At 32.7% G+C, this 6,934-nt stretch overlaps 1 long non-coding RNA gene across 1 annotated transcript in view; it reads left to right on the forward strand.

The window, feature by feature from the left end:
- LOC108915961 overlaps window positions 1-6,623 on the forward strand; it is a 14,299-nt gene extending 7,676 nt beyond the window's left edge. The window contains exons 3-4 of the long non-coding RNA XR_002763249.1: window positions 137-424; window positions 6,289-6,623. This is a non-coding gene — a long non-coding RNA (uncharacterized LOC108915961). The remainder of the gene's footprint in view (window positions 1-136; window positions 425-6,288) is intronic.
- Window positions 6,624-6,934: the final 311 nt, after the last annotated feature.

Genomic DNA, 6,934 nt, shown 5'->3' on the forward strand with positions numbered 1-6,934 from the left:
TATTTTAGATATAAGGAGCTCAAAAGAAAAATGAACAAAATAAAGGTTACTTTAGCTGTACAATCTGTCTAAATTAGGTAAAAAATATTTTTTAAATAATTTCAAAAGTGCGCTTACTCAAAATGTTTATTTCCAGTGTCAAATTTTACTTCCACTACTGCTATCGACACTGCACATTTCTTTTTATTTGGGGACACATTATTTGATAGTGTAAATGGAGACAGATTATCGTCTACAAAGAAATGTAGGTGTTCCATACATGATTCTAGCCCACATCTGGATTTTTTCGATGAGGCGATTGAAGTGCTGAAGAGCATGAAATGCGAATGCAAAAAGGAATTTGATGGACCTACTACATTAAACTGGATAGAAACATTAAAAGGGTTTAAATATTTAAAGATTAACTCTAAGAGGAAAAAACTTGGTAAGAATAAAGGCATAAACATAGTATAAAAATATATTTTTTTGAAAACTGTCAAAAAGTCGACATTTTTGTTACATTTTCAGTTGACATAGTAAGTCTTTTTTTTCTAGGACGTAAAACAAATGTCAAAATAATTTGTCATTTTTTCGAAACATATTTATGATTTTATTAATTAAACAATATTCATTTTAAGTAGTATAACATTTCAATACAAAACGGTAATTATTATAAACAGGATGATTACAATTTATTTTGCACTACATGTAAATTGAAATTGGCGATATTGCAGTGAGTTAAATTTATGCCAGATCCAGTACTGTCAGTTATCGTAGCTTTTAGTTCTGGGTGTTCAATCTCCTATACAGGTTGTTTCATAATGATGTGCAATTAACTTTTATTTTTTTCCACGAAAACGGTTAAACTTAGAAATTTGAATTGTGGTACACGTTAACAACTAGTTGAATGGTATTTTTTGGTAGTCTTTTTTCTGGTTTATCTATGTCTTTCAATGAAAGAAATTAGCACTCCTTGGTTTTATTTCTATCAGAACTTTTTTCTACGTTAGCCAATTCCAACAAGAAAAATAGCCTTTAATACTACATTTCATTTAGAAACTTTTTCTACTCTTCCCATTTTTTCATATACTTATTGGTTTACAAGCAAAAAAATAAATTATTTTTCCTTGACGATTAGGTACCCATAATTGGTATAACAGTTACCAAAAAGGATTGTCATTTTTGACATGCTTTTTGCAAAAATTCTTTTTTATCAATATGAAAAGTTAAGCAAATATGAAATAAAAATTTAATAAAATAAAAATAAAAGCTAATTTTTTCGGCCATTTTGAGATTTAAATATTATCTCGGGGGGGGCTCAAATCAAGTACCACCCCTAAAATTACTTTCTAAACACCTTAAAATATTTGCACATCATTATTAAACACCCTGTATATGTTTCTGCTACCGTACTAGAACGCCACCCCCCACGTTGTTTAATGATGGTAATATCGGCCCCTGCATTGGCTAACAAAGTGGCGGAAGAACGTCTAAAGTATAAGTTTCCAAATGAGGCAGATTGAGATAAGTTGCTATTTCTTTTGGCTCATTCCTTATTTTGTTGATGCCAACCACTTGGTTAACACATTTTTCTCTGACATATTTCACAAAAATGTTCGACTTGTAATAACTGCTGGACGTAAAGCACAATATTTGCTACCTTCATTTGGTCTGGACTTGAAATCACAAAACATCTCAAGTATGAGTTTTGGAATCGTGAATTCTTATAATAATAATTGAATCTTTGACTTCTATATCATCGATTGTTATCTTTTTCTGATGGTATCCAACTGATTTGCTTTTCAAATATGGTATTAGTTTTGGAAATTTTCTGATATTTACATTTTATTTTTGGCATTCGGTGTACTTTTTAACATGAATATACTGACCATAACATCGAAGGTTTAATTTAATTAATTTTATGTTGGAAATGTGCCAATAATACTCCTTTGGACACTTTTTGAATTTTCATCGAACTACACCACTTTGAATTTGTTGTAGGCAATCTCGTACTGTCTCGATGATTTTTTGGGGATTAATTGTGAAACAGCACTTTGTGTCGCTGCCAATACTTCCCTTGGTAAATGCCCGTCTTTACTTTCCGAGCTCATTTTTAATTAAAAACTTTTAGAATATGAAGTACAATATATAATTCTGACACTAGTTTTTTAAACAACTAATTTTTATTGTTGTTTATATTCAATTCAAACACGGTTCAAACGATTTCAAGTATAAATTGTTGTATATAACACAATTATTGTGTTATTTTATTGCAGTTTTCGAAAAAATATTGTTTGCATCTCAAATGCAAAATGATTTTGCGTTCTTAAACTCCCATTCTTGAATGCAAAAGTACCATTTCGTGTTCTAGATACAAAAATAACTATTTTTATCCAAGGCCCTCTTGAAAATTTTTTTAGATGTATCTGTAGCCATGGCGGAAAAAATATCAATCTTTCATGTACACCTTTTAGGCAGTCATTTATCTCCATATTTATTAGTGAACAACTTCTTGTCTCGATCCTCTCCAGAATTTAATTGTGAATTAGATAATTGTGAAGGTGCTTTAGACAGTTTGGAGAATTTAATTAATTCAACAAGAAGGATTGATTTTTCTTATACCATGGAAGGGAATCTAGAGACTTTGAAGGCTGATACCAATTATTCATATACAGAATGATTCAGTTATAATATAATTAATTTTAAGGAAAGATATGGAAAAATGAGTAGAATATGAATAAAAAAACTTTAAAATGCCCATTTATGCTGAAAAAAATTATTTTCAAATCATTATTTAAACCCCTTTTCAGGCCATATGTGCCTGTTGACCCATAAAGGTTTATCGAGAGTGAATCTTGACCTACCGTATTATTCGGTCACTAACCTAGTTTTTACTTCATTTTTAATACATAGTGAACGACAACAGATCATTTTACATAGACACATGAATGAATAAGATGTTTTTTTAGATTTTAAATAATATTTATTAATAAAAACAAATGTAGGTATAAGGATAATAATTATTTCCTAATTGTTTTTAGTATTATGTTCAATTAATTATACAGTTTGTAGTACGTATATCTAGTGACTTATTGCTTTTCAAAGAGTAGGATGGTACCTATCTAAAATACCAGTACGGCTAAAACAACATTCATCCATCAATGGCACTTTGTTAATAAAGATGGAATTCGCTGCACTTTGATTTTGAAGCCAATTGCAAAATTCAACCGACTTGGGAAATCAGCTGTTTCGCTTCAATGTTCGAACGCTCTGTGGTCAGAAAATGTAATGCGATGTAGGATGTCAAATTAGCGGAAGTTAAGCCGTAATTTGCCTATCTTTTAAAATGTTTTTTATCTTAAGCCTTCCGAATACATGGTTAAAATTAATGCCATTATGACTGAATCACCTGACTGTATACATATGTGTGTGCTTCAGAGAAATGATTTATTTTTTATTTAATTGGAATGTTTGGTGTAGAATGAACGAGGCTACTGACTTGCATGAGTTAAGTTATTGAATTTGAATATAATTGCATCAGATTAAATAACGTATATACAGTGTGTCCCGGTTTTCAGATTAACGCCTCTGGAAATGTGAGAAGGCTGTGGACTTTCCGCAAGCCAATTTTTTTACAAATAATACCTTGAAGAGAGGTTATATTCTACTAATCATTTTATTGATACGACAAAAGCCTGGCCTACTACGATTTTTTAAAAGGGTTGTTTTTCCAGAAAGTCAAATTTTTATTAAAAATATAGTATTACTAGGCTATTCAGCACCCATCAAAATACCCATATTTGTACCAAATTTGATCGACAAATATCTATTGAGTGTTTTTTTGTGGGAAGCCAAACTTCGAAAAATCAGACAACTAAAAATTATAATAAGCAAGATTGCCATGAAAGAGAAAACAAGTACCAATTGGACAAAGAAAAAATACAGATACGGCCACAATAAAAATATTAATGTATTGATTAAAAACTAAGTTGTTAAACAGAAAATTGCAAAACAATCTAAATTAAATTTTAGTTATTTCCACAAAACCTCCTTCCAGTCAAACACATTTTTCCAATCGTCTTCTTAAATTTATACTTTACATAGCTTGCGTGAAGTAATCTCTACATAAGGTTGTCTTATGCGTTTCATTAGGTTATCCAAATTCTTTGGTTTGTTTTTATAAACTTTCTGTTTTATAAAACCCCAAAAGTAAAAGTCCATAGAGAACAAATCAAAGGATCTTGGTGGTCATTGTACTACTGGACTCCTCTTAATCCACTTATACTGAAACTGGCGATTAAGCCAATTACTGACTGCGACAGCGTTGTGGATTGGAGCTCCATCCAACTGTAAATAAATATTTCTTCTATCCAAAAAAGGAATATCCTGTATAATATCCCATAATTTATTATTCATAAACTGAAGAAATATTTACCCATTTAAGTTATTGTAGAGAAATATGGGACTTATTACACTGTGCCTTGAAATTCCGCAAAACACATTAACTTTCTTACTTTATAACAATAACTAGTTTATCAGTAACAGTTAAACGTCAAAAATGTCAACAATAAAGCCTTCATTTTTCATTATAGCCTACCTGTATTATTTCAATCATTGTTTAAAACATCGTTTAAAATGACTTCATTCATTCAGTATAATTGGTAAACTAGTGTTATAACCTAAGAATATCTTCCAATTATGGAAGATATCAAATCAAATTTGGTATATGGGTACTTTGATGCCTGGTAATATTATCTTTTTGATAAAAAAATGTCTAATACCACTTTCTGGAAAAACGACCCTTTGATGATTAGTAGAATATAACCTACCTTCAAGGTACTATTTGTAAAAAAATTGGCTTGCGGAAAGTCTTCTCACATTTCCAGAGATGTTAACCTGAAAAGATGATTTCAATGGTAGAAAAATGTAGAAATAAAGGGAGGGGCAGAATAACAGCGATTTTAAAAAACCCAGGAATCGAGCCGTACCGTTAGGAGGTGGTAGAGACGCTATAGGCCACGTTTTCTGCATATTAGTATTTATTAACAATGGAGTGGACCCCTCGGCAGCCTGTACGCTGTGAAGGCGTTTTATCAAAATGGTAATTCTTATGTATGTGCATTTCAACCATTTCAACATCAATCGCAATTGACCGGTGCTGTCTACCTGTGTCATTAAAAAGTGGGTTAGGAGCTTTGGGGAGATGTCGTCAACGACAAGAAAGAAGCCTAGAAGGCTAAAATTAGTTCGCACTCCCGAGAATATCGAGCGCATAAGAATTGCTATTGAACGAAGCCTGCGTCGTTCAGCTAGCCGGCACATAAGGAGCTACATCTCCATCCATACAAAATTCAAATCGTACAGACGCTCAAAGAAACCGATTATGTTAGTCGACAACCATTCTGTGAAAAGTTTTTATCCTAGACAAATGCGTCAGGGACCCCTTCACTACACAAAAGTTACTGTATGGGGCGCTATGCCTTCATCAGGTATTATAGGACCCTACTTTTTATAAGATTCCTGTGGCAATGCTGTGACAGTAACGTCACAAAGATATGCCGCCATGTTGGAAAACTTTTTTGCACCACAGCTAGTACGCTACGAAATTAACGAGGAAACATTTTTCCAACAGGACGGAGGAACCTGCAATACAGTGAAAGTAAGAATGAATATTGTTAATGGGTTTTCTCTTGTGATTTATCGAATGGGGGACCTCACGTGGCCTCCCTGTTCACCGGACCCAACGACGTGTGACTTTTTCTTGTGGGGTTACTTGAAGAGTAAAGTGTTTCAAGATAACCCACCATAAACAATTCAAGACTTGAAGGAACGGATTTGATAGGAAGTGGACCAAATTCCCCTGGCAATGCTGCGGAATGTAATGAATAATTTCAGATCACGATTAGACGAATGTGTTACGCCTGAATGGACGTCATCTTCCCGATGTTATTTTTTAAACATAAAATCATTAATGCTTTTTTATGTTCAACAAAATAATAAATTTATTTTTAAAAATTTAATTTCTTTTTTACAGCCTTTTTAAAATCGCTCGTTATACTGCCCCACCCTGTATAAGGCCGTTCATTGTTTCTGTGTTATAAATACTTACATTATTCAAAACATCTCCAACAAACATAAATAGTAGTATGTAGAATCCACCATTTCTGGCGAATAACGATGTTGAACTTTAATAAATTGCGTGAATGGTAAAATGTGCTCGAATTCTTGTAATATTGATATCTACCTTTTTTTATAATAGTTAATATATAAATATAAATGTAGCAAATAAATATTTGTATATTTTAATAGATTTCATAATGGACGCAAGGTTTTCGGCGGCACCCCTTACCACGTCATTGGTGCCACGATAGGATGTGGACGGTCTGCTAATGGCATCTCTTTTACTTGTGGCCCACACGTATTCAAAATCTCCAATGCCACAGTACCATCCCGGATAACCAAAAATACAAAATTTATAGAATTGTTAAAAAAAAACAGAAATTCAAGCGTAGTGGAGGTATTATTGGAGGTTTCGACGAACAACAAATTTTTCTGTGTTTGAAAATAAACCCCAGTAGTACCTCCACCGATGAGGATTGTTAGCGCAAAAGGGTCATTGAGAAATTGGTCTATTGAACTGCAAATGAATTGCCTACCTCGTGTGGTACAAGAGTGTACAATGATTTTTCGGTAAAACAAGAATATAATTATACCAAGTAAATTTTCAGTATCAATTTTTCGCAGTGACGCTCACATTTGCTAATTTGTTGAGCAATAAAATGAAGAGTTCGCGATTAGGTACGACTGTAATACGTTTTTCATAATCGCAAACCATGGCTTATTGGTGCCTAAAGCTGAGGCGTTTAATCTTTCAAATGTTTCGAGATCATCATCCTGTGATGCTAAGATACAGATCCATTTCCGATGTATTATTACCCCGTTCTCCTACAGGTGG

The sequence above is a fragment of the Anoplophora glabripennis genome, unplaced genomic scaffold (assembly GCF_000390285.2).
Source record: "Anoplophora glabripennis isolate ALB-LARVAE unplaced genomic scaffold, Agla_2.0 scaffold1776, whole genome shotgun sequence".
Classification (NCBI taxonomy): domain Eukaryota; kingdom Metazoa; phylum Arthropoda; class Insecta; order Coleoptera; family Cerambycidae; genus Anoplophora; species Anoplophora glabripennis.